Genomic DNA, 27,584 nt, shown 5'->3' on the forward strand with positions numbered 1-27,584 from the left:
CAAGTAACAGACATTCTGACAATAAGATAATTGGTTATTTCACTTTGCAAGAAGTTCAAAGGCACAGTGGATTCCAGGGTTGTGAGATTCAGTGACTCAGAAATGTTCTTCCATCTTTCAGGATTATCATCTTCAGGGTTCACCAGTCTCTGAGGGGAAGTAGCAGCCACATATTTCAGTGTCTCTTGCTTTGGAGTGAGGGGAAATTTTATCTGAAGACCACTGGGCTGGCAGCTTATTCCCAAAGTAATGACTGGTAACGAAGATGGAATTATCATGACTCGCACAGACCAATCATCTGAGGACGAGTAAGTACTGGAAAGTCAACCACAGCCACTACAGAATCAACATTTTTTTTTAAAGGAAACTATTTGTAACACTCTTAGCTCGCTGTTTGGAACATGGTATTAGGGCAGCTCTTCTTATCAATCAGCCACTAATTCAGACCTAAAATGTCCAGCTCAAATATCTGACTTGTAACAACATTTCTTGTACCTTTCTTCTTTCTTTTATTTAAAGATCGTTTTTTGCTTAAATCCTTCCTCTTACCTCTGGTCAAGATTTGCTGAGTCTGTGTCTCGCATACAGTGGACCTAACAGTGAGACTCTTAATGCATTGACACTTCTTTGCTTACCTGCTAGTGTTTTTTAGCTATTGTAGTCTGGAAATTCTCCTTTAGCCTGAGGAGTATGGATTTTGTTGTGTGCATGTTCTTGAGGAAGGAAGGAAGCAGACCCTGGCAGAGGTGCTTTCATACAGAATTTGGCTGAGGGAAACCTGGGCTACCCTCTCTCTCCCACTCACCAGCTTGGTAACGTTGTGCAGACTGCACTCTTGTGAATCTCAGTTGTCTCTTCTGCAAAATAAGGATGATCTAGTGATCAAGGAGATAAGGGTTTAGAAAGGTTTCCTGAACAGTGGAGCTCTATGACAATACTAGTTATTTTTCCTCCACTGGGTAGCTTTTTTGTTTAATATGTAAACATGACAGTCAGTTGGGCATAGTCTACTCAAGGGGAAGGTGCAAAACAAACAAGGCAAATGACTCGATCTGGGAGCAGCTTCCTATGTTTAAAGAAAAAAGAAAGGATGTTTCTTCTGGTACTCCTTCTGCAGGAACTTCCCCACCCTTGAAATTTTTAGTGACCTCAATGGAGTCTCCCCAGTATTCAGAAAATGTCCCTGATTGAATAGGAGCAAGGTGGATTGGTTTGTTTGGTCCATGTTTGGACATATGGTCTGGTGGAGAGCTGCCCATTTCACCAATGAGAAACAAAGTCATCTGCTTTTCTGGGGATTGGTGGGCAAAGTGCTACAAAGATCTACACATACAGTAAATCCACGAAATGCACTCAAGGATGAGTGTCATTTACTGTAGTATTTTTTCCTGGACTTCAGGACTGAACCAGTCAGAGTTGTCTTTCAAATAGTGAGACCTACATTCTTTGGGAAGCAGCATCAAATAAAGTGACTTTTGGGGATCTTCCTTTACCTAATCTAAAGCTGAAACAGACACTGCACATGGCTTTATTTAGGAGCCTGGAAGTTGAACATGGAAGGAGTTCTTAGCTCAACATTCTTCCAGATTGTAGAAACTGGTTGATATTTCCTGACAAGGCCTCTTGCCAATCTAACCTCTCCTAGCTAAGCTATTTTAACTCTGGTCTTAGGCTGATATATCTCCTAGCAACACATCTTCTCCTAAATAAAAACAGATCTTCCAGATGGTCTTGTTCACTCTTTCCTTCTATTGACCAACTTTGTTACCCATTCTCATCACTTTCTCAATATTAGTCATTATTTTTCTTTTTTATTCTCTTCTTTCAACCTCATTGTTTCATCGTTTTCTCTTCATCCATCTGAGATGATGACCTAGGTTAGCACTGTCTAGTGTGGGAACCATTAGCTACATGTACCTATTTTAACTTAAATTAATTAGAATAGAAGAAATTTAAAAATTCAGTTCCTCTTCAGTTGCATTAGCCACATTTCAAGTGCTTAATGACCACATGTGGTTAGTGGCCTTCATATTGTTCGGACAGTGCAGATATAAAATATTTCTGTCACAGTAAGTTCTATAGACAGTACTGATCTAGGTATTCAATTTTTGTAATTCCTTAAATGCTTCTTTTCCCCCTTTTTTCAGCTAATTCCTACCAATTTTGACTGTTATTCCTATAAAAAAAGTCAAAGATACTCATTTGAAACCAAAAAAATGTCTTGATAAATTGTTCACATACCTGGCTCCCATGTTCTTTTCCTTGGGCATAGACATTTCATAGTTTCTGTAATCTTTTCAGCAGATTAAATTGAAGAACAGAGAGTTGTTGTATTCTTTAAGATTTTTATTCTCAAAAACAGAATTTCATATAAGCTCTGAAGACGTGTAACTCCTCATCCTTTGAGGTGGCCATCAACACAATTCAGCAGCCATGACTCACTGGATACTTTGTCATCAAAAGAGAACGATTGCTTACTTCACACCTGTTAGCATGGCTTTTATCCAAAAAACCCCAAATGTAACAAATGCTGGCAAGAATGTGGAGAAAAGGGAGCACTTTATACTGATGGTGGGAAAACAGTATGGAAGTGCCTCGAAAAGCTAAAAATAAAACTACCATATGATCCAGGATTCCCACTTCTGAGTATATATCCACAGGTATTGAAATCAGAATCTGGATGTGATATCTATATCTCAACAGCCAAAACATGGAAGCAACCTAAATGTCCATCAATGGATGAATGAATAAGAAAACGTGGTATATATATATATAGTCTATATATCATGTATATATTTGTGTATATATATGTAATGGAAAGTGTATTGTAGACACACACACACACACACACACACGCAAACACACACACATATATATACAGTAGAATGTTATTCAGCCTTAAAGAAGAAGAAAATCCTGCCATTTGCAATAACATGGATAAACGTGTAGGATATTATGCTAAGTGAAATAAACCAGGCACAGAAAGACAAATACTACATGGTACCACTTATACGACAAATCTAAAATAGTCAAACTCACAGAAGCGGAGAGTGGAATATGGTTGCCAGGGGCTCGGAGGAAGGGGAAATGGGGAGGCGTTAGTCAAAGGATATGAAGTTTTGATTATTGACGATGAATAAGTCCTAGGGATCTACTGTACAGCATAGCGTTAACAATACTGTATTGTACATTTAAAAATTTGCTAAGAAGGTAGCTCTCATGTTAAGAGTTCTTATCACAAAACAATTATAATCATAATCATAAATAAGAGGGCAAGAGGACTCTTGGAGGGGATGGATCGGTTCATGGCATCTATTGTGGTGACAGTTTCACAAAATCCAACATCTCTAAATTCATCAAGTGGTAAACATTAACTATGTAGAGCTTTTTGTATGTCAAAAAAAATTTTCTTTAAAAAGAAGCCAATTTCAGCAGAGTTATGTATACAATGTGGCCCTGACATATCATGCAAATTTTATTTCCCTAATTTCTTGCCTTTCAGCTCTGATCTGGACTTGTTCCTCAGAGTGATCCTTGCCCTTTGCTTTTTCTCAAGCCTTTGCTTCAGCTTGTGATCTCTTTCTTTGGAGTCAGCTCGATCTCAGCCTGCGCTCTGTTCCATTTCCATGCCAATCTTGCTAACTTTGATGATTCATTGGCATTGCTGCCGATATATAATCTCTCCCTGCACCTACATTTTGCCTTGTCCTTCAGAATTTAAGGCACAGTGGGAGCTTGAGGACATTCTGCCTCCATCAGCAAGCATGAGTTTTGACTTCTTTCGTTTGCCTTGCACTCGGCTTGGAGAGACTGAAAAAGAGAATAAGAATTTTTACCTTCAAGGAGTTTACATTCTTGCTGGGGATATTAGAGACCATTAAGAAATAAGACCAGGCGATTTGCAAAGAGCTCAATGAACGGTGTAGACACAAGAACTGTTAGAATTAAGAGAAAGCTTTAGATTATTCATTAAATTGGTAGAACTTGGCTGTCTGGGGGAGTTTGGGCAAGGCTTGCACAGGTCAGGAAAGGGGACTGAGGCAGATGACTTGAGACAAAAATCACTAATTTGCTTTTCCTCTACATTATTTGCTTTCCTTCTTCATTTTCAGTTGACAGTCGCATCCTCATCCGGGCCTGCGTGTCACCATCCTTCATTCTGATGCTTTCTTCTATGTGGTTTTGCTTGGCTGCCCCATGGCAGTGGCTATCACAGGGAGCTCAAGATTTATTTACTTTTTATTTTGGGCCGCATATTAAGACATTTTAGATATCTCACTGAGGACGGTAGTAACTCATTCTGAGTGGAGTTTAAGTCTGTGGCTGACTGTGCCCACGTCTTTCACAAAGATGAGAGAAAGAATAATTATTGTTTTTTTCTCGGGGCTTCTGAGATAGTAATTATTTGAAGCACTTCCATGGAGTTCGTATTTTTCATGTATCACTCTTGGGTATAGACAATTAACAAGGGTTTATAACCTGTATGTTTCAGACGGAAAATCTGAATTTCCACGACGGGCAATGATGAGCTCAGGGTGTGAGCTCTTCTGGGGGTTAGGGCTGCTCTTTTTCTTTGTCTCCCCAGTGCCCAGTGTTGTTCCTGGAACATATCAGGTTCTCAGTAAGTGTTTTCTGGCTGAATATTTAATGAATGTCTCAGAAGAAACAACAACAATAATGCAGGATGTGAGCAGAGCTCAGCTAAGCTGAGTGTGCAGAACTTCATCCTTTTGCAACGATTTCGAGTTCTTCTACTTGTTCAAAAGTGTCTGATGTTGAAGATAGTGTTCTCTTTGACATTTTCCGGGACATTCACCCCTGGCTATTCTGCACTTATTCATTGTGATTTCATACCACTTTTATCCTTGAAAGCACCAAACACATTATAGTTTAGTCACCTCTTTATATGTCCGCCCTGTCCTCTAGCTGTTGAACTTTTTCAGGAAATAATTTCTTGTTCGTTTTTGTAAGTCCAGCACTGGTCCAGTCCCTGGCATAAAGTAGGTCTTAAGTGATTCCTCAGTAAATAAATGACCATTTGTCGTAGAGGATGCTGTTGGTGCTCCACACAGATCCCTGTGGATACCATCCCCAGTTCCTGTGTGTTTTGCTACCGACAGCTCATACCCTCTACTTTTCTGAAAAGACTAGCCTTGGGCCATCGGACACTCTTTGCCCAGAACTTCCAAGAACCAAAAGCGCTTGGTAGTTTATATTCCTCAGGGGCATCCTGGAGCTTGTGGTTTACTCGTGCACAAATATGAAATTCCAGCTCCCTTGCCTCAAAGCGGAACAAACTGCAGTGTTATTTATCTTCCAGAGCTCCCCATAGGTTGGGATTGAGGCTAGATCTTTACCTGAGCTTACACCAGGCTTGACTTCTTCCCCTTTCTTGTCCTGATTTCCCCATCCTTACCAATTTCTCCTGGGAACACTTCTTCAATAAATCTCCCCGGCAAGAATCCTCATCTAGGTTTTGCTTTAACTAAGACTTAGGTTGATCCTGAATGCTGGAGTTATGCATGCAAGTTTCCTTGCAATTTATGCTGAAATAATAAAGATGTTTTTCAACCACCCAGGTAACTTCAGGAAGTGCTGGCGATAGAGCTCTTGTAATGATTTTCCAATCCCATTTTAATGATGTAAAATATCTTTTATGTGGAAGCATACCCATTGATAAATATATCGATAGAGAGGACTGGCTTTCTTCCTAACAAAAAGAAGTGTGTGTTTCTAAGGAAAAAACCAGGAAGCCAGTACTGATGTTAAATAGGACCACTCACGTATTAGAACTGAAGAGATGGGACCCTAATGCATGAGTCACAGAGAAAACACAGCTGGAATGAAGCAAGACATTCCAGCACATTCAGGAATGTCACTAATTCATTTCTGAATACTTGGGAAAATGTAGTCAACTGTGTAACCACAGACCTCTCTCTCTGCTATTTCCCATTTCACCTCTTCCTTTCTCCATTTCTACAGCTCTCCAGATCTTTTTCTCTCACTGTCCCAAAATAGCAGGTCAAATTTCCTCCCATCTTCTGGTGACTGTAGCTGCAGCAGGACCTGAGGTGCCAATGGAAAAAGCAACGGCTGAAAAATGTGGCTTTCTTAGTGATTGTGTATATTTTCCAAGAAGTGTAAATCACTGGCATTTTAAGGGGATCATAAATATACCATTAATGAAACTGGAAAGCATCATTTCAGCAGCCAGATTAGTGTCAGGAGTTGACGTTCTTCCTAGAGGAGGAGAAAGCACTAAAATAAAATTGCCCAAGTCCAAATATCTCCACACTGCACAGCCAATGGGTGAATGACACTTGGGGAAACATGTGCGTCAACATCTTTTAAGTACAAGCCGTCCCTTCTTAAACCCTTGGGCGGGTGACAACTTGACATACAGAAGATGAAACTCTGCATAGGCTATTTAACCAAGGGAAGATGATTGTCAGTTTTCTCCAGCGTTCTTTTGTTAATAGTCTATAAACACGGATGTCCCTATTAGAGGCAGTTCCTTTTCGTTATTTGAAATCACCATTAAATTACTCTCCAAAAATACTGTAGGACGGCTGCCGACCTCACCAAACATAAACTTTATAAGCTCTTCCTCTCTCCCTTGAGCTTGCCTCTGCTTAGTTGCCCATCCTCTGGCTAAGTGTATAATCAGCCCCGATCTCCTGCTGAGCACCATCAGGAAAATGGCAGCTCTCACTGAGACACAGCAGAGCCATTCACAGTCATGGAGCTATTGAAACATTGACACGTATGACAGACGTTTCCAAAGCGGTGCGAGGCATTAATTTTAATGTATGCTGTGTGTCCTTGCTTAGTAAATATTTATTTGACTGTGAAAGATAGGAGAGGTAATCTCCGCTCTCCTTCAAATACAGTTCCTGTAGGAGCTCCAGCCCCCCTTTCTTGAGGGAGCTCAGGACTCAGTTGTGGAGTTTCGAAACAGAACATGGGGAAAGAAAAGATGCAGGAGGCAAGATCTCTATTCGAGAGTCAAACTTTAACAGTCTTCTGTGTTTTGTCCAAAGTGTTTCCTTTGCTCACAGCACAACCATGTGGGTTCAGCAACCAACAAGAATCTTGCTTAGCAGAAAATAATTCCTATGGGGTCTGGATCTTATCTGAAGATGTGTAAACCTATCTGACGCTATCTTCCACTCTACTTTTCCCACTCAGTTAACCTCTATAGTCATTGGCTGTCCAGTCTACTCAGAGCGTCTGTTTGGGGCCACCATCGCTTCAGATGTATAGCAGACTGTTTTGCTCATTAATCTCAATGGGTGTAGAAGTTGGAAGGCAGTAGCTCGGGTCACAACAATAATCACTGAACACCTGCAAAGGTGTAGTTATTTTCACATGTACTATCTCAGTTAATCCAAACAGCTACCTTGCAGGCATTTCACAGAGGAGGCAATTGAGACAAAGAGGACAGAACACTTTTTCCACTGTTACATAATGGCAGAATTGGGATTTCGACTAGGGACTTCCAAATCCAAGGTCTGGTGCTCTATCTACTATGCTGCAACAGAGAGCATTGCATACACAAAAGCATTTTGTGAACGTTAAACCTTTATGAAAATGTTAGTTACTGCTATTGCGGATGGTGAAAAATGTGCTTGTTAGTTTTGTCTGGCTGGTCAGCCATCCAGGGCTTTTCTAATGAGGCAATGAACCCAACAGGGGTGAGGGGATGAGCTGCCAAGCCTTTCACATCAACTTTGTGTGCGCTAATTAAACATCATGCCTGGGTAAATGGCCCGGGATGACAAAGTCCACAGCTTCTCACAGATGGTTCCAGGAAGTCGCATGGTTGGCTGGAGAGGATTTGGTCATGAATAAGATGCAACCTCAAACGTCTTCCACTGGGTCTGTTTGACCAGGTACATTAATCTTTCCTTGTGTCAGTAGTAAGCTATGGAGTGAATGTCAGGTGGGTCTTAGAAATCAATTTCCCATTGGTGAGTATCTGCTAAATATGTGCTTATTTCATTATAATGTATAAGGAGAGTGACATATTCTGGGCTATGAAATTGAGCTCTAAAATATTAATTCATTATAAGTATTTTTTTCTTTAAACCTATGTCGTTTATCTTGGCAAGCTCCCTTAAATATCCTTTGACCTTTTACAAGTTGGTTTATCTGCTAAGTTTGCTTTTCTCAATTGTTTGTATTCGATGGAAATTTTCCCCCGACAAAATTTTACACTGGAGAGAGAAATGTGCATAGTCAAATTCCCTATGGAATAAAAATAGGTTTGCAAATTATGCAAGATATTGGTCATACATATTAGGTTACAATATTAAGGCAATTCTAGTTTAGGGTCTTAGAGGCAGCTTAGTTGTTTACACAAAACTTTGCTAAGTCTAGGCAATGCTCTACCTTTTCTGTCTCAAATTCGTGAGTGTAGAAAAACCAATCCTTTTTTTTCAGCAGTTTTGTGGCCAGCTGGTCACAGCTATTTTATGTCGTGGTAAAGTTATGTTCTCTTGTGGAGTAGCTGAAAAATAATGACCAGAGGAACAACTACTTCTTAAAAGCCTTGAGTTTTCTAGTCACCCAAATAGGAATGTATTTCCTAATGCTTAATAAGAAGATGGGTCATCTACGCTCTCCAACTAATGTGACCCGAGATCTGTGACCTCAATAGTTCCTCCTCACTAAGTCATTAGCACAAAGACTCAACCCTTGGTATAAGCAGACCATGATCTTATTTAGATGTCAAGCTCTTATCCAGATCCAGTATCGATATTTGGGGCAGGTCTTTATTTACCTGGCACCATGGTGACTGTTTTCAAATATATTATCCTGTTAATGCTGAAAAAAGCTGTAAAGGTGGTACTAGTTTCAGTGTTTTACAAATAGAGATGCTGACTTCCCAGAAAATTTAATTGATTTGCTCAAGGTAAGAGCTTGGATGCGAATCCAGGATTTCAAAATTTCAATACTATGCTCTTTCATTGTTGATTTGGTATAATTGGCTTCTATTATTAATAAGACACGGTATATTGAGTACTGAGGGAACTTCCAAGCCACCTGGTTAATCTTGTCCATCAGTCAGCTTGTGGGCATCCTTGGTAGTCTGCATTGTCTTTTTTGCCCAACATTTAACGTGAGGGTTTTGAGGCATAGTGGTTCTCTAATAGTGCTCCTGCCCATAAATTCTTTACAGTCAACCAAGGAAAATAGTGAACTATTTTAAAAAATGACAGTGTTTGGCCATTCATTTGCTTCAAAAAATTGGCATGGGGCTGATGTTTAAAGAGGAACTAGGATCACTTCAAGCCCTTTAGAGACCTCTACAACTATCAAAATTTCTTGTCCTAGAAGAGTCATACAAAGTCATTCTGGATCTGGGACACCATAAAGAGTTTAGGCTTATCTGTAGAGAAGAATCCCCATCCGGCTAGAGTAAGACAAATGATAAAGGCGTAGAAGAGTATTTGAACCTTGATTTCTGCAACAAAAAGATGGGCTTCTTGGTCAATGTGTATGCAGTTACTTTATGAAGATGAGTTTTTTCTTGGCTTGTAAAAAACGAGCGATAACTAAATGGAGAACTAACACCAACATTTTGTGGCTGAGCAAAGTTGAGGCAAATTGTTCCTAGTAAGACACCATAGTTTCTGTCCATCTTTAAGAGGTAATAAAGCCACCTACATCCAAGAAGGATGTTTCTTTTGATTAATTCAATGCCATAGCATACTCCCTCTGCGTTAGAAAGTGAGGTGACTTAACTATGGTTGCATTTTGTGGAATGAAAATGTGGTGAAAGTTGAATAGCTCTAGAATGGCTTGAAGATCTTATTTTTGGAGACCATGTGACATGGATTACACTTCACTTCATTTCAGAAGACTGAATACCAGCGAAAGTAATGCAATAGACTAAGAAGATAGTGTGTTGGACTCCTCTTCCTGGAATCATTCCCAGAGCTTTTACTGCTCATTATTCTCTGATGACTCCCAAATTTATATCTTTAGCTCAGGGCTTTGCAATTAACTCCAGCCTCAATTTTCAATTGCCTGCTCAACAGTTCCACGAGGATGTGTTGCATACATACACCACTTATCTGACCAACAAAATCTACTGTGCCTCTTGTGCTTTCTTGTTTTTCCTAATTCTAGCTAGGGTCATTCTAGACTCTTCCTTCCCTCTTGTTCCCTACGTTTGATCGGTCATTATGCTATGTTAGTCCTACCTTAGAAATATCTCTCAAATCCAATTCATTTACTTCATTTCCCACTCTTTACCACTACCCTGGTTTTTTCTTGCCAGGATTATCACAAACAATCCTCACTGATATCCCTGCCTCCAATTCTCCTTTCTCCAATCTCTCATATACTCTGCTGCCAGAATTTTGTTTCTAAAAAAATGCTATAGTGTTGCTTACCTTCTTAAAGACCTCCATTGTCTCCTCCTTGCCAGTGGGATAAAGTTCAAACTCGTTCATATGATTTACAAGGTCTTTCACAATCTGGACCCAACTTATCTTCCCAATCTCATCACTTGCCACTCCTTTCAACCACACACTCTGCACAATCACCAAACTGAACTGGCTTGTTCCCTTAACACATGGTGTACTTTCTTAATTCTGTTTGTTTGCATAAGCTTTCCCTCGGCCTGGAATCTCATCTCTTCTTTTTCCCAGAGAGCTTCTAGTCATGCTTAAAAACAGCACAGTGATTGATAACAGGTGTATTTATTGACCATTTATTCTGTTTCAGGCCCTATGCTAAGTACTTTGCATGTGCGATTTCAATTAATTAAAAAAATCTCCCAAGATGTGGGCATTATTCACGTTTTAAAGAGGAGGTAATTGAGATTTCAAGAGCTTAGGTAGTTGCCAAATCTACACAGGGCATCCAGGCTGAGGGACTGAAGAGCCCATGCTCTAATCTCTACAGCATAGTGCTTGAAAAAGTAAGTGAATGAATGCATGAAAGAATGAACAACTAGGATGGGAATATGGAGAGATTTGCTTTTAGAGAAATCATGGCATAAATTACATATTCTTTACCTTTCAAGTGGGAGCTACTAGCTCTTTTTTTGCACTGAGAATTGTAAATTCATCATCAATGAACCTTCTGTGATTACAACCATAGCACATCCTAGGCAAGGTTAATAAGGCCTCCAACTGTGTTCCCATAAATGCATGTCTACACTTCTGTCAGTGGATTGAATTATCAATATTGGCTCAAGTGTCTATCTCTCCCTTACCAGACAACGAGCTTCTAGAGAATCAAGAATATGTCTTGTTCTTCTATTAACTGCTGCGGTACCCAACATGGTATTTGGTACAGAGTAGGCATATAGTGTGGGTTTCTGGAATAAAAGAATGAATGAATGAATGACTACTCCAAGAAGGCTTAACATCCTTGCTTTAGCCAAGTAGGTATGTCATAACTGCTATGATCCATGGATATTTCTGCTCATATTTCCACTCAATGAGCTTATACCTCACAGTAAATGTGAATTGAAAGCTACGATTCTGGTGCACCTATGCCTCTCCAAGCTGTCATGTACCTCTTCTAGTGGGACCATCTTGCCATGCTGATTCTATGTCAAAAGTTTAAGACACAGTTTATATTTTTTTAAGCAACATGGTCTCTAAACACCTGCTAATGATTTTCTCTGGGGCCCAGCTGAAGTACTGGTGATCCATTTTAATCCTAGACAAAAAACAGGGTTTGTTTGAACTTGTTGAATTGTGAAAGGATTATATTATATAAAACTTTACAGACGATTTAAGGGGTTTTTGAGAGCAATTTTTTTTTTTTTTTACTATATTGAATTTTTACTTGAAACTAACATTGAAAACTAACCTTCAAACAAGATACGACTTTACTCCTATTGAGTGATGGATAGAGTGTTGATGTAACAGCTTAAGAAGATGATATTGAAGTTCCAACTTGACTTCTAGAATTTTACATCTGATTTATAATTTGTAAAAATGATATATGTCAACCAAAACTCTTTTCATGAATTTATTTTCCCTTGTGTGTGTGATTGGGATGTTATCCCTGCTGCATAGACTGATATTAGCTGTCTACACCGCGCTAAAACTACTGAGCCAAGTACTAGCAATCAGGGAGGGCTGACAACGCTAAGGAAGTGTGTGTAGAGTAGATAGGATAGCAAAGCTCATACTAGGAAAAAGAGCAAAAATAGGGGGGATAGTTGGGAGCAGTGGTCAGGGTTTAAGACAATATGAGGATAGCAACAGAGAGGTTCCAGATTTCACAAGTGAACGTCACAATCTGGGAATTGGTGATGGGATGGGAGAAGTGAAAGCTGATAGAAGCATATCAGCAGATAAAATATATGAGCTTTGGTGAAGTTCCAGTCAGTTCATAGTGGTTTCCATGGAAAATAGTTATATAACTTAAAAATAGGTGAGTCACTTTGAGACATGCTCCTGCCAGGTGACACATAAAACAGTCCAAAAGGAACAACTCACTGCCACCACCCCAAACCACGATAAATTTAACTCCAGAAGACTAGAAAATAATGTGGATCCTTACTATCTTTTCTTGAAAGGCTGCTCCAGGGGTTTACACGTCATGTCATTCAGCAAAATATATTTAAATATATTAAATTTTTTTTTCACTCATCCATCTGCCCAAAGAGATGAAAAAATGTCCCCTCTTTTTTTGCAAGTTATGGAAACAAAAAGATCCTCCGATTCTCTCTCAATCTCTGATCCTCTCCACATGTCTCTTGTCCCGCCATCTTCCTTTTCCCAGTCAACGTGATGCTCCTCTTCCTGTTCTGGGAAGATTCCTTCTTCTCCTCAGCCCAGAGCAGGATTCTGGTGAACAACGTTCTCTATTTCCTGGCAGGTATCTGCATCGGCACTCCTTTTTGATGACTTGGTGAAGCCCTAGCTTCATCTCTCTTAACGTATATTTCTTCCAAGCTATCCCCAAACTGGAAAATTTTATGGCGAAAAGAACTTCCAAAGGGAAAGCATGTAACCTGAAATGGCCTTTCACAAGTGATGGTTGCTTCATCAAAGATCTGCTGTTGACCAACTTGGACAAGGCAAGACTTTGCAACTAGATTGTCCAAAGATACTGTACATGGTGCTGCTTAAGAGTCTGTGGTGGGAGCTGCATTCTCCACAGTGCCCAATTCTTAGGCAATAGTGAATTGAAGGGCCAGGTGGAAAGGGCAGTGCCATCTTGAGGACACTGACTATCTGGTGAAAAGTCTTTAACTTTTTTCTTTGGAACCAAAGATTATTTCTGGCATGAGAATAAACTGATGCAAAGGCAAAATTCAGAATGAATGACAGAAGTTTATATAGTTTTTTAGAGAATACTTTGGGAAACTTTTTGTCAACTGGTTGAAATTGGGATAGTCGAATGATATTAATGATATTACAAGTGGGAAATACATACATTTAGAAAAATACTTTGATAGTATCTACCAAGAGTTTTAAAAATGATCATTAATTCCATGTCCCAGTGTCTATCTAATGAAATAAACCTACATATTGAAAAAAATAAAAACTTTATTCATAAAGATGCTGATTACGATGTTCTTTATAATAGAGATCAACTGATAAAAGCTTAAACGACTACTGTGTTGAAAAATTATTGTATGACTCATAATAGCCATGCTCAATAGATAATTAAGCAGCTATTAACCTGGTGCTGGTATTCCTATGCTACAATGTTCAGTGTAAGATGTACATTGAAAAATAAGATCTAAATTTATATATCCAGTACGATAACAACTTTGTTAAAGATATGTAAAACGATATATATTAAAAAGAGCAAAAAGTGAAACAAACTGTTAGTTGTACTTGACTTAGGATTTGGAACTAAGGATTTTCTCCCATCTTCTTTCTACTTTTTAATATTTGTTTCCCTATAAAACTCACGTAATGCTTTTATAATAATAGCAATAACAATAACAATGATGATGATGATGATAAGTTGGTAAAAATATTTAAATACAATTCCAAATGGAACGGTGGCCTTGGGCATTGAAGCCTAGTGCTATAAACTAAATTTTCTTCTTTTTTTTTGGTTTCATTCCCCTTGTAATGACACCTCGCAATGCAATTTCCAGCATCATCAGCTGTGAGATTGTTGTAATCTCAAGGAATGCATGCTGGTCTTAACAACCATGGCAACAGACTTTGAAAAAAGTTAAATGGAATGTGTCTGATTAAGGATCTACCACAGCTCAGTTCAATTTGAATCTTGCTCTCCTGATGGATGGTGGAGTTCTGTTGCTGAATCTCAGGCAGGTGCACAGTGGTATCATTGGAAGAGAATTGCCACTTACAGCCTGTATGGTCTTTAGCTGTCACTTTCTTGAACCTCGGTTTCCCTCCGTTTAAAACAAGGATAGTAATACCTACATCAGAGAGCTGTTGACTAGAGTCAACGAGACAGTCACAACAGAAAGGCACCGTGCAAACATTGGGGAGGAGGTCAGTATGCAAGGAAATGTACCTGGCTTGGTGTTATGCAAACTTGACTTCCTGGCTCAGCTAGTCACTATGTCTTTAGATTTTCAGAAGATGACCTGATCCGTACTTGTTCCATTTGTAAAACGAGGATAATGGTACTCGGCTTGCAAAGATATTATAAGGGTTGGAATATTTGTTGAAAAAATGCCTCCTATGAAGCTTTTAGAATTAGTAACCACTGTTTTAAAGTATTTATCAAAAGCAACTTGACCTATATTCCCTGAATATGCTCCAACCCTTGGCATTTATGATATTTGAATAATCAAGTACTCTTGACGACAGGTTATGGGCACTGCTAGCAATGTTTCTGGATTCCAGTCTAATGGATTCTGAAGAGCATGCTCAGCTAAGGTTATTCTTTCTCTTGGAGAACTTGCACTTCACATTGCTAAATTTGTGAGAATAGTTTTAACGTGAGTCTCAGCAGCTTGGTTGGGTTTGTTATATCTGAAATTAACTATAGAGATTCTGGGATGGTATTTTTCTTGATCTGGTAAGGTAGTTATTTAAAGATTTTTGTCTATGCTTTGTAGAAAGTACGTCTCAGGGAAGCTATGTCCTTGATTTCTGAGACTTAATCATGCAGCCTTGTTGATGATGTAGATTTTTTTCCCTGGGTCATTAAACATGACCATACTGTTTCGATTCAATAAGACCTTAGAGAAGTTGATTCATTGTGGTCTTTTCAAAACAGGATAATCTTGAAATAAATACATTAATAAATTCCAAAATCTGCAGTCTCGAGGCAGAAGGGATATCTGTGTGATGCAAATAGCTACGCCCCTAGCAGGATGTTGACTGTATTTGTAAAATGTCAATCTCTAAACAATGACTAATGGTTAGAAGGGAAGTGTTGCTCTAGCAATTTGGTCATTTAGTTTCATATCCTTGCCTTAGGTAAAGCAGAATCTATGGAAGTTCTTATCATCTGGAAGTTCTTTCTCTGGTTGAAGGTTGAATGAAAGCATCCTAGCGCATGAGTTCCGTGAAGAAGGATGATTGAAAAGGGCTCTTCAGTATAGTCCAGAGTAACCACTGAAGCACAGAAAGTACTGTTTCAGGATGATGTCAGGAATAATTTGCTTACCAGGAGAATCTTAAAATGGATTTCCAATGCATCCTGTTCAGTTTTCTCCATTTTAATAAGAATTCATCTTGTTATTAGAAATGGCAGGATTTGAAGCCATAGAAAGAAGCTCTGACCGTGATTGCAACACTGAAATATATTACATTTGAGAACTACATAACGACGTAATTGCCCCGCTATCTGTAACACGTGCATAAAGAAACCCCCAAACAACAATGATAGTTGAAAACCTTAAGCGTTTTCCTCTAGGCTTCTTCCCCTTATCTAGCACACACCAGAACAGTCAATGAATTCTGGATGCCTTGTTGGCTTCAGAACAGGGATTTTCATCCAACTAGAAGCAAATGTTCTATTTTGAAATTTGGATGGAAAGTTATTGGTGGGAAAGTGTATGTGAAGGAGGAATGACATCAACCTCCTTGATGAGCATCACAGGGCTTCTGAAATGTTTTTCAGGTGGCAGAGAACACGACAGCGGTGAGCTCATTTCAGAAGACTACGAAATAATAATTCATTTTTCTCCGTTATACACTTTAGGAACAACTCTGTCATCAGGAATATGGATGACAAAATAATAATTAATAGCTAACATTTATTGAGAACTTACCATGCATCAGGCACTAATTTATCGTTAAATGTTAGTCATTACTGTTATTATATTATTATTCTTCTGTCATCCGTGTTTGTGATGGTAGAGGTGTTTCTAATGTATATAATATATAATATGTATGTATGTATATGCACTTGATTAATTCTCACATCAACCCTGTGAAATGGTGTTATAATTATCCAATTTTGCAGGCGAAGAACCTGGGGTACTGAGAGGTTAAATAAGTTGCCCAAGAAAAAAACCCACACAGCTCATAAGCGGCAAGGCAGAGATGTGAACCCAGGCAGAATGGCTCCCAACCCTGAGTTCCGACCTCCATGAGTACCTGTTCATGAAAGAACAAACAAAGAAACACAGAAAAACTAAGAGTGCAGACTGTTTCTCGTTTACCCTGTTAATATTTATCATCAATTTGTTACTGTTTTGTTGTCAATGAGTGGAAACTGGAGTAAAAGGATTATAAAAATTTACAGAAGAAAAACTCAAAAGTGAACAAAAAGTTATTCATTTGTATATTTTCCCACAACAATTCGAAGCAGAACAGACTTCAGATGTAGAACCCATCCATCCAACTTATAATGAACCATTGTCTTGTGAGATCACCGCCTGAGAGCTATTGGGGTATGAAAAGGAGTCTTGGGCTTGAGGTAAAAACACTTGGGTTTGATACATCTTTTGCTTTTTTATTGCTGTATGACTCTGGGCATGGTGCACTAGGACGAGGTTGGAAAATGGGATGAAATGTCGACAGCACACACCAAGATGTCTCCCACCAGCTTGGCTTGATTTACTTTCTATCACTTACACTCTCTCCCCTGCCTGGATTGAACCATCCCATCCTGTATATCGATCAAACCTCCACATCCATTCAGTCATTTCTCAAGTCTCAGCTTCTCCACAAGACCTTGCTTGACCACATCAGCTCCTCACTGAACTCGTGTTGCCTTCACAAATGCTACGAGGCAGATAACAACTTGGGAGGCTTTCAAGATGTTTTATGTGTAATTATCATGGATCTTCAACTGAAGGTACATAGCTCGAGGTCGAGGGCTCGATCTTTCTCATCTCTTACTGTGCTTGGCATGGGTCTCAAGACGTGTCTGACGGTGGATGGTAGTGAGTGAGAGAATTCAATAGGCGTTGCCTTAAAGCTGGTTCTACCTTCATACCTGAAAAGGCTACACATCGCATCAAGGAAGATGGAAAAAAAACATTTTTAAGCTTGTATAACAGAAAAAGTACTTTTAAAAATAACCACAATTGACTGTTAAAGAGGGTAATTTCTGTTAAATGGAATGCTGAGAGCCTTGCCGAGTTTGACTATGTAAGTTGGGGAGTAAGAACTAGGTAGAGCTGACTGAATGGTAGAGAGAGGAATCTGGAGTTCCAGGGGAAATCCAGGAGGAAGGAAGGAGGAGTGAAGGGAAAAAGGAGGCAGCAGGAGGTGGGAATTTAGGTGTCCTGAGAGGCATATATCACAAAAGGAACTCTCCTAGACGTGGGGTGGCCTGAAAGGACTTTCAGAGACTAGAAATGTCTAATGTGAGATTTTAGTTGTTTGATCTAAAGATACACGGTTAGACCCCTTTACCCAGGGCTGTCTGTGTGTATGTGTGGTGAATTTTTTTTTTATTGTTGGCTGGTTGGTTTTCTTTTTTTAGGAATTGGCCAAGGAGCTCAGTTTCACCTCTGGTTTCACATTTTGTAAATGTGGAATAAGGAATCAAGATTTCAGGAAGCAGAAAAAGCTTGGGCTCATAAGCCTTCTGGGAATTTGCAACATACTTGGAGAAGGACTTGACTTTCCACAAAGCACTGGAATGGGCTTCAAGTCAAGTGTCTAGATCTTGAGAGCCAGGCCTCCGGTGACACCTGGGTTACATTTGGTAAGACTAGCTCTTGCCCTAGGAAATAATAGAGGAGGTCATGAGGTACAGTGAAAGGGAGGCCAAACTTGGAATAAGAGTACCTGGTGTGTATTTTGGCTCTGCAACTTGCTCTTTGGAGCCTGTTCCATGATTTACAAAATACACCTACCTACTCAGCAAGTATGAAAATGAAGGTAAAATGTGCGGCACATATCAGCATATAGTGTGTGCCTGATGCATGAATAGTTGGTCATACTTTAAAATAGAGTTGATTCAACTCTTGAATCTGTAAAACTTATCAGTTAGCAAGGCTAGATTATGCCTAGTAACAAACAATTCCCAGTTTTTAGTGGTTTGTAAGAATGAAGTTTATTTCTCACTTGTTCTGCATGTGCATTACAAAATGGCTGCACATCTGCTTTGTCTTGTCCCCATTCTGGAACCAGGCTGATGAAGTAGCTGTTACCCTTGGCCATCATGAGAAACAGGAAAATAGCTTTGGAATGTCTAGAATAAACTCTTGGAAGAAATATAACATTACCATGTGCCCGGAAGGCAGAAGACTGGAATTATGAGGCAAACAAAACTAAGGCTAACAAAACAATGCGTTCATTTTTCATTCTTCCTCCAAACTCTTCATGAAGGCTAAGGCATAGGGTAGAGGGACAGCACCTTTCCGAATGAGTGGTGGGCAGGTTCTTTAGAGTACTGTACCCTCTCATGATCAATTACCCTCTGGATCAAGGCAGAGGATTGCTTTCAATCTATCGTAATGGTTTTGAAGCAATAGATTTTAAACAGTATGTAATTGAGTCCAAGATTTTGAAAGTGCAAGTGCAAGATTTCCTGATGCAAATTCTGATGTGCTCAATTTTATGGGATTTGAGGCTAATCCTTCTGTCTCAATAGGCGGTAAAGAAACTTTATATTTCAAATCAAATTTGAATAATCATTGGTAAAATCAGATCATCAAAATGTTGAGTTTAAAGCGTCTCGGTACTGTTGTATCTCATTATGATATATTTACAGGCTAAGATATGTATCTGTATACATGTATGCATGTATATATACTCTGAGAAGAGAAGTATCTATAGAGGCAAATTTTATTTATGGTTCTCTGATTGCGCCATTAAAATACAAAAGTGTGGGAATTGACAGAGCTGGGTTTGTGAAATGACCATGGAAATACAGAGGCAAGTCTCTGGCCAATCTGTGTTTCTTACACTTTCTACTATCTTCCTAAGATTCTCCTTAGCCATGCTGATTTTTTTTCCCTTTTCCCCCCAGTGCACATAAAGGCATAGACCAACCTCACTCTCTCTACCACGATGATACCTGCTCCTTAATTACTTAGCTCAAATTTCATTTCTTCTATGTAGCTATCCACATTCTCTCAAAAAGATCAAAGTGCTCCCTCCTCTGTAATTCCAAAGCACTTTGATGGTGATTCTTTTGTAGCACTTAGCACACTGCATTGTAATGGTCTACCTATCCCCCAGTCATTTCTATATCACTACCCCAAGCATAATTCCTGGCACATAGCGCATGTTACCTGAATAAATGGAAGACGTGAAGCTAGGGCTTGAAACTGGGTCTTCTAATCATGGCTGCAGATCATGTTCCATTTTTTCACACTGCTCGTGATTGGTGTAGCAGTAGAGATGTTCTCCTTGAGATAAAGCTTAAGATCCTCATAATGTAAGTTCCTTACTACAACACGTGTGCTTTCAGGACAAGGATCTTTTCTGACTTATTCACTACTATATTACTACTGCCTAGAACAGTATGTATCTAATATAGGGAGGCAACAAACATTTGTTGAAAGAATAGGTGAAATACCGTTAGAAGATATTCTAGCCATTATTGCCACTGGGCATTTTTTTTAATTATTATTTTCTCCCAGTATGCCAGGCCGAGGGAATAGGACACTGGGCAAAGACATTGAGATGTTAGAGGAAAAGAGGAAAGATTCAGAGCATGAGGTCATCAGATGGGCAGGTTTGTTTGTGGTAATAATAAAGAACTCTGTGATCCTCATGGCTTAATTGATCCTTCCGTATGTTAAAAGGAAAGGGTGACTTTGAATCACAGGCTACCTGCTTTGCCACCAGACATGTGGCTATCATCCAAACTCTTGGGGACGCCAATATCTGGATTATAATGTTTCTTCTTTATCAGAATCATGTAAGTGAGACTGTCTCCTCTCTTAATAAACTCAGACTGAGAACCTCCAAGTTTGGCAATGGGGCTGAAGCCCAGTGGGGAGAGCTGGCAGACCCTGGTTGTCATGACTCTAGCCCTGCGAAGATTTCCCTTCTCCTCTAGATTTCTCTGCCACCACCCAGCCTCCTCCCCTAGTCACATGTTGGCCAAAGCGCACACACACTTTAATTCACCACAGTGGTACAAATGAAGTGGGTAAAGATATGTGACTTCCATCAGACATCCTGGGTTCAAATCTTAGCTTTTCGATCATGGCAAAGTTACTTCACTTGCTGAGTCTCATTTTTCTCAAGTGTAAAATGCAGAAAAGAATAGTGTTATGGACTGAATTGTGTCTCCCCTACCTCCCCCATTCATATATTGAAGCCTAACCCTAACTATATTTGAAGATTGGGTCTTTAGGGATGTAATTAAGGTTAAATGAGATCGTAAGTATGGGGCCTTACTCCAAAAGGATTGGTGTCCTTAAAAGAAGAGGAAGAGACAGCAGATCTCTCTGTCTCTCTCTCTCTCTACACAAGCACAGAGGAAAGGCCATGCGAGGACCCAAGGAGAAGGCAGCTGTCCTCAAGCCAGGAGGGAAACTTGACCAGAAACCAAATTTACTACCACCTTGACCACGGCCTTCTACTCTCCACCACTATGAGGAAATAAATACCTGGTGTTTAAGTCACCCTGTCTGTGGTATTTTGTTATGGCAGTCAGAGCAGACTCACATGAACAGTGTGTAATAAAGCTATTGTGGGGAAAGGTGTGGACTCAACAAAAGTAACTTATTATTTGGTTTGGCAGTATTCAACCAGTGGAGAAGAGGATGATCCACAAATAAGACTTTACCGGAGGTTGAGGCATAACCAAAGGAACATAGTCACTCACAAATAGGGGCCTAGTCTACAAGACACTGTTTGCTCATCTCTCGCTTGGGGCCTCTGAGGGGATGTTTCCATGTGCTGAGATCCTGTTGTCCATACTATTCAGGTGTGCCCACAAGCAGGTCTCAACTCAAGGATTTCCAGAACCAAGACAGTGAGACACAGTCTTCTTCTGAAGGCCTGTGTTATAAATTCCAGCTTTCTGCTTGTTCTTCTCAGGGATGACTAACTGGCGGGGGTGCAGGGAAGGGAGGGTGTCATCTGCTTAATGGCAGGCTCTTCTCCTAACTTTTAAGACCCTACCCTATGGCTCTTACTGGACAAAGACATCACAATAAACCAGGAGCCATAGAAGAAATACATATATAGCATAGGGGTGGGGCAGGGATCTGCTTTGTTACTTCTTTCCTTTTAAGCTGCACAAAGAAAAGACAGCTCTTTCATTTTTTTAAACAGTTTTATTGTGATATAATTAACATATTGTACAATTCATCTATCCAAAGTGTACCATTCAATGGTTTTCAATGTATTCACAAAATAGTTGCAACCATCACCAAGCTCTTTCATTTTTAATGTTTACCAAAGGCTGGGTTCTCCGTCCTTATATAGGACCATGCATAGGACAGCAATGCATCAGTCTGGGGACTTTGCCCAATCCAAGGCCAGCTCATCTGTTGAGTTCTTTCTCCAGTCTAGGGGAGAGACCTCCCGGTGGATCCTCTGACTTTTCTCTGGGTTGGCCCCTGTTCCTGCGACGAGCATAGGGCCCACAAAAACAAACACATCCTCATGAGGGCAACTAGTTTGTTGGTCAATTCTGATGAGGTATACAAAATAATTTACTCATGGAAGCAGGCTCTACTCTTCCTCAGTCACCATGGTACACATGTGCCAGAAATTCAGGATTCCCATAGAAAGCTGGTGGTCTCAATTCTTTCTGTGAATTCTCTTGTGTGTCAAATCTTCCGTCTTAAGCCCCACAGTAAGGGCTTTAATAGACTCTGCCTATTTTGGCTTCTGGGACCATCCCAGCTTTCGTTTTAGTAACCAGTTCCAGAGAAGAAACGCTTGGAAAGAAACAGCAGAAAGACTGCAGAAACACAGCTCAGCCTAAAGAGACCCCACATTTACATGACAGCACAAACAGGACAGAATATTCCTTGGATTATAGAAAACAGTTTCTCTTTCTAAACATACAGCTTTCAAGCATCTCCTTTTTAGAGGCTGGCTAATGAAGCGATTCCAAAGTGGATTTCCAAGAACAGAGCCCAGGTTCTTGGATGACATTTGCATAACCAAATTAGTCTTTGCGGGCTGCTCTTCCAGAAGAAAGGAAAATACTGAAGGTGTATTCAAACATTCACCTCTCACAGGACAAAGACAACTGCTCCCCGAGTTGAAACGTCTGGTTCTTCCAGCGTCTACCACTCTTGCCAAGGCCTTGCAGTCTTAGCCTCTGGTCTCAGCCAGGGCCACGTTCGAGGTTCCTGGTGCTTTCCATCATCCTGGCAGCACCATCAAGATGCAGCTCCCCCAAGCACACGCACAAGGAGCAAGCTGGGGAAAATGGAGGCTGCCTGAACTTTCTGCAGCTCTTAGTTCTTCTCTTTCCACATTCTGGATTTTGCTCTAAAAACCAACAATAGACTTAACCCCAATAAAAGAGGCTTTACCCACAAATTGAGATTCAGCCAACATTTCCTGAATTCCAACTACGTACTCGGTGCTGACATGCACTTTCCTTTAGGAAATCTTTACAATAAACCTAAGAGGTAGGACTCATGTTATTGTTCTCTTCTTTCAACATCTGAAGAAATAGAAAGATTCGGTAATTTGTGCAGCTACCAACCAACAACTTTCTGAGTCAGACCCAAGCCTCGTGACTCTGGCAGGCTCAATGTCATCTTGTCTTTCCTAGAAAAGTGAGAGTTTATTGGAGGCCATGCCACAAACAGGAGATTCGGGCTGTAGGAGGAAAATAGTGAGCAGTGTGAGTAAATGAAATGAATGAATGAATGGAAAAAATGAATGAAAAAGCCCTGAAGACCTGAATACTTAGTCCCTTAGTTTTCTAGGTCAGCTCTCAGATACCTGGTCATCTTGGAAGATTTTACTTCATTCTTATTTTTAAAGGCACTCAGTCAAGGTTCCTTTTTCCCCCCAGTTCTCTTGGTACTCCAAGGATGTAAGCAGTCTCATTTCTCTGTTGTTTACCCTCCTGAGGACCAAATGCATCCTGGCAGTTTTCTGAATCTCTGGGTCACAGGGAGGATCTTGTTCCCAATTCCCCCAACACTCACTCAAGGTGCCTACTGCTATTCTTTTTTTCTTTGTGGGGAGATAGGACAGAAGGGCACAAAGGACTCTAGGCACAGATTGGGTGGGAACATTTGGGTGGAAATTTTGATGCTGTTACTTATAAGCTGGATAATTTGGGTTGGGGTGATAGGGTTATTGTGAAGCTTGAATTAATGCAAATAGAGTTAAAAGCCTACCACAGTTCAGCACTGTCCCACAAAAAAAGGCTGCATGTAGCTCTACAGGGACGGGACGGTAGAAGGTGGCATCTCGTTTCCAAGAAAGACATTTGTAGCAGTAGTGCATTTATTACCAAGAGTCAAAAATAAACTGTGCTGATATTGTCACTGTCCCCTTGGCTAGGGCTTGGTAGAGGAGACATCTAAAGGTCTGGTTTTGGGTTAGAAGTTTTGTTATTGTGATCGATGTTGTTTTTTAATTTTAATTTTATGACACACCCATGCGATGCTCTATGATCCATTTCCATGTTGGAAGCAGTGGACTGGGATGACTTGTAGTGAAAACATCACATGCCTCTTGCTGACCTCCGACTCTCCCTCTTACAACTCCCGGCTTCTTTAGCTCCAGCCCTCTGGCTGCCTCGCCCCTCCCTGACCATGCTGACTCTTCTTATACTTGATGCCTCTCTTTGGAACATCTCTGTTTGCAGGTCTCTGTTCAAATATTGACGTGTCACGGAGACCTTCCCTGGCCAGCTTGTGTAAAATTGCAGCCCTCCTCTTCAGCCACAGCCCCTTCCATGTACTATATTAGATATTTACGCCCTCACATTGTCTCCTTGCATCCATTAAGGTGGGGATTTGGCCTATTTTATTTGTTGCTGTGTCGTAACACTCAGAACAGTGTCTGGAACATCGTGGAGACATAAGACATAAGCATTAAGAGAGTAAGAGAATATTCTTCGTCTTCTTCTTAGCATCATTAAATGGTATGACAATGAAAGTGTTTCCTGGCAAGACTGGATTATTTCTACCTCTTTTAAGCTCGCCCTGAGCTTGGTCATCTCTGGTTTCCCTAACCAACACTGACCCTCAGAAGACCTCAGCCTGGTCCTGTTTCACCATGGCCTCCCCCCCAGCCTTCTCCAGGACTTACTAAGAGTCAGCTTTACAATCCAGGGAATTGCCAGATGACTTAGTACTGCTTGTTGCAAACGGAGCACAGGGGGGCCCTGAGAAAGATGAAGCTCAGAGTTTTAGGCAGTAATTCATTCGTTTTTATTTAATACACGTTTACGAAGTGCTCAGTGTATGCCAAGATCCGTTTCATGGAGAAACACAAACAAGAGTGGCCCCAGTGGGGCAGCCAGTCAGGTTAGTGTATCTCAGCCCAGGATGTGTGACACAGTCCAGGGAGGGGGTGGGCTCAGGGGTCTCTGGGAGCAGCGAAGAAACATCCCCATGTCACCTGTGTCCCAGTCTGTTTGTTAGAACCAGGCGATCATGCGACACCTGGCTACAGAAGTGAGTCATGCATACCGCTGAAATAAACAGGCAAAACACTGAAGACAGTCAAGTGTAATGGATTTTTCATAAGACATCTTGGAGGTATACCTCTGGGGTGGCTTCCAGTGGTTTCCAGAGGTTACTTAAGGTTTCTCCATGTCTTATAGAGACAGCAGAAGCTTGTTTTGATTTTGTCATTGCCATGTGGTCCTTGAAAGTCCACATTATACCCAGGAATCAGACTCACCTTTCGCACATTATATTCAGGGGGGTGCTGCCTCGCTGAATCTCGTAGTGGTCTTCACATACTCTGTACCAGAACACAGGCGATGTCCAGAAGGACATCTAAAGACAGAGTGTCTTTAGAGGCCAGGGAGTGAAATACTAATCCTGATTTTAGTGCCAAAACCTAAAAATAATCCGAGCCCAGAGCACCGTGTATCATAGAAGTCCCATTGGCTGTGAAACCGTCTTGTTTTCTTTCAGTCTCCAGGGCTTTCCATCTGCCTCCTTCATTTAAGCTCCTTGGTTCATACTTCATGGAGGCCAGATCACAGGCTAAATTTCTCAGTTTCTAAACTGGAGAAATTACTTGACAAAACTGCTCACTCTCATTTATTCAAGGACAACACATATTCTTGGGAAACTTTAATTTGGGAGTTAATAAACAGGCTTTGATGTCCTGTCTCTGAGAGGACCTGGGTTAGATTGTACCTACTCACGTTTCAGACTGTTTGGGACCAAGAGATTGAAGGGGAGTTTCAGTCGAAGGGAAGGAGTTTCCCTCAACATGCTAGGCCTTGCATGTGGTTCTAACTATAATCGTGTTTTCAAGGGGCTCTGAGATAGAGTTTTCCAAGAACTCTTCTTGTGTCCGTGTTAGAGATTGGCTGTGGCGTGCTTGGCTTGAGGACATACTCAATACTTTGAACATTTTTCTCTAAAACCTCTGCTGCTTCTCTCCCTGCTCTTTCTGACTTTCTCTTCCAGCCCAGGATTCTGAGCTGGTTGCGAATTCGTTTGAGGGAGGTGTCTTGATTCTTTATCTCTGCCAGTGACTTGGTGTTATGATGTAACTAACCTGTTACCAGGCTTATAAACAATCTCAAACATGGTAACTGCCCCTGGAGGTCTCGGCCCTAGCCAGGGCAGGCTTGGCCCTTTGTCAGGGGCTCCTTCTCTACGAGGAGGTGGATCTGATGTGGCTTGCTACTGTCATCATCATCTCTGTCTCCAGGGGCCTGGGCCCAGCCCGAGTACCTTCAGGCCTGTGTGTTAGCTCAGAACCCTGCCTGCCTTGGTTTCCCGACTTTACTCCACTTTTCCCCAAACAGGAATTGGGATCCTGAGTCCACCCCATTGGCTGGAATACTTGGCCGCCTAAACCAGCGTGGTCCAAGAGAAAGATAATGTGAGTCGTGCATGCAATTCACATGTGAAATTTTAAATTTTTTTGTAGCCACAGTGAAAAAGGTAAAAAGAGACAGGTAAAATTAATTTTAATGGTATATTTAATTTAACTCAGTAAAACCAAAATGTTATTATGTCAATATGTAGGCAATATAAGAAAGAGTGTTAATGAGCTATTTTACTATTTTTTGTCATGCTAAGCCTTTCAAATCTAGTGTGGATGTTATACTTATGGCACATCTCAATGTGGACCAGCCACATTTCACTTGCTCAATAGCCACATGTGGTTACTGGCTACCATGTTGGATGCTGCAGACCCTGACCTGACATTAGCTCATTTGGGCATTGTTGCAGCCCAGAAGGAGAACCCAGAGTTGGAGAGCGGCCATTTTCTGTGAGGACATGTCTGACGGCAGGTCACTGTCTACCAACCCAGCTCCTGGCTTCCATTGGAGACTGAAATCAGCCTGCAAAAAGCATTAATTACAGTTTACCCTGCGCCAGGTCGTGTGCTAAGAACTTTATAAGCTCATTCTACCCTCAGAACAATCTGGAGGTTCTTTTATTACCTCTGGAGCACGAGATTCTGTAATTTGCCCAAGGTCAGAGAGTTGCTCAGTGGCAGTGTCAGGATTCAGCACCGCTTCTGTCTAACTCTGGAGTTCAAGGTCTTACCTGCTGTGCTGTATCCCTTTTTCTCTTGCGCCCTTGGACATCGGGACTTTGATGACCACCTTCTCTTTCAGAAACTGTGCTGCAGCCTGGTCAGCCCCTCTTGCAGCCCTGCCGGTTCCTGCTAACTCACCTTTCTAGGCTGACTCAGCCTGGACCTCCCAGCATGCTCTGTGGCTGAGTTGGCACTGGTTACGGTGGTAACAAGGCTCTGGCACGGGGTCCCAGGAAAAACAGATCTATAAGGCAATCCATGTGAAACATTTCTCTCTTCTCTGTTTGGAAAAGCTGGTGAGCCCTGAGTTTCTGGCAGACTTGCAGCTAATGAACACAGGAATATGGAATTAGAAAACACACCCAAAGCCGGTTGCTCAGCTAATGGAGACATATTGCACGTCTCAGGAGCTTGTCTTAGGTCTCTGGGGACGGGGAGCCTCTCGTGTTAAACAGCTGGTTTAGCACATTGTCTGCCCTGTGAGCGGGTGCAGTGGAAAGCTCTTATGAAGAATCCTTGGGGACTGGAAGAATGTTTGCTATGAGATGAATTTTTCTTGGTGCAAACACTTCCAGCTGATCTGATTTTCTC

At 40.9% G+C, this 27,584-nt stretch overlaps 1 long non-coding RNA gene across 1 annotated transcript; it reads right to left on the bottom strand.

Moving 5' to 3' along the window:
• Positions 1-21,590: 21,590 nt before the first annotated feature.
• LOC139046465 (uncharacterized) lies at positions 21,591-25,271 on the bottom strand. The gene is made up of 2 exons (XR_011506567.1): positions 25,164-25,271; positions 21,591-23,117 (listed from the first exon to the last, which is right to left on the bottom strand). It is a non-coding gene; the product is annotated as an uncharacterized lncRNA (long non-coding RNA).
• Between the last annotated feature and the right edge of the window lie 2,313 nt (positions 25,272-27,584).

Source organism: Equus asinus, chromosome 10 (assembly GCF_041296235.1).
Source record: "Equus asinus isolate D_3611 breed Donkey chromosome 10, EquAss-T2T_v2, whole genome shotgun sequence".
NCBI classification, from domain to species: domain Eukaryota; kingdom Metazoa; phylum Chordata; class Mammalia; order Perissodactyla; family Equidae; genus Equus; species Equus asinus.